This window comes from Scyliorhinus torazame, unplaced genomic scaffold (genome assembly GCF_047496885.1).
Source record: "Scyliorhinus torazame isolate Kashiwa2021f unplaced genomic scaffold, sScyTor2.1 scaffold_113, whole genome shotgun sequence".
Lineage (NCBI taxonomy): Eukaryota > Metazoa > Chordata > Chondrichthyes > Carcharhiniformes > Scyliorhinidae > Scyliorhinus > Scyliorhinus torazame.
Genome location: NW_027307840.1, coordinates 308,240 through 309,867, shown reverse-complemented (window position 1 = coordinate 309,867; position 1,628 = coordinate 308,240).

Below are 1,628 nucleotides of genomic sequence, written 5' to 3'. Positions count from 1 at the left end.
CCATCCATCCATCCATCCATCCATCCATCCATCCATCCATCCATCCATCCATCCATCCATCCATCCATCCATCCATCCATCCATCCATCCATCCATCCATCCATCCATCCATCCATCCATCCATCCATCCATCCATCCATCCATCCATCCATCCATCCATCCATCCATCCATCCATCCATCCATCCATCCATCCATCCATCCATCCATCCATCCATCCATCCATCCATCCATCCATCCATCCATCCATCCATCCATCCATCCATCCATCCATCCATCCATCCATCCATCCATCCATCCATCCATCCATCCATCCATCCATCCATCCATCCATCCATCCATCCATCCATCCATCCATCCATCCATCCATCCATCCATCCATCCATCCATCCATCCATCCATCCATCCATCCATCCATCCATCCATCCATCCATCCATCCATCCATCCATCCATCCATCCATCCATCCATCCATCCATCCATCCATCCATCCATCCATCCATCCATCCATCCATCCATCCATCCATCCATCCATCCATCCATCCATCCATCCATCCATCCATCCATCCATCCATCCATCCATCCATCCATCCATCCATCCATCCATCCATCCATCCATCCATCCATCCATCCATCCATCCATCCATCCATCCATCCATCCATCCATCCATCCATCCATCCATCCATCCATCCATCCATCCATCCATCCATCCATCCATCCATCCATCCATCCATCCATCCATCCATCCATCCATCCATCCATCCATCCATCCATCCATCCATCCATCCATCCATCCATCCATCCATCCATCCATCCATCCATCCATCCATCCATCCATCCATCCATCCATCCATCCATCCATCCATCCATCCATCCATCCATCCATCCATCCATCCATCCATCCATCCATCCATCCATCCATCCATCCATCCATCCATCCATCCATCCATCCATCCATCCATCCATCCATCCATCCATCCATCCATCCATCCATCCATCCATCCATCCATCCATCCATCCATCCATCCATCCATCCATCCATCCATCCATCCATCCATCCATCCATCCATCCATCCATCCATCCATCCATCCATCCATCCATCCATCCATCCATCCATCCATCCATCCATCCATCCATCCATCCATCCATCCATCCATCCATCCATCCATCCATCCATCCATCCATCCATCCATCCATCCATCCATCCATCCATCCATCCATCCATCCATCCATCCATCCATCCATCCATCCATCCATCCATCCATCCATCCATCCATCCATCCATCCATCCATCCATCCATCCATCCATCCATCCATCCATCCATCCATCCATCCATCCATCCATCCATCCATCCATCCATCCATCCATCCATCCATCCATCCATCCATCCATCCATCCATCCATCCATCCATCCATCCATCCATCCATCCATCCATCCATCCATCCATCCATCCATCCATCCATCCATCCATCCATCCATCCATCCATCCATCCATCCATCCATCCATCCATCCATCCATCCATCCATCCATCCATCCATCCATCCATCCATCCATCCATCCATCCATCCATCCATCCATCCATCCATCCATCCATCCATCCATCCATCCATCCATCCATCCATCCAT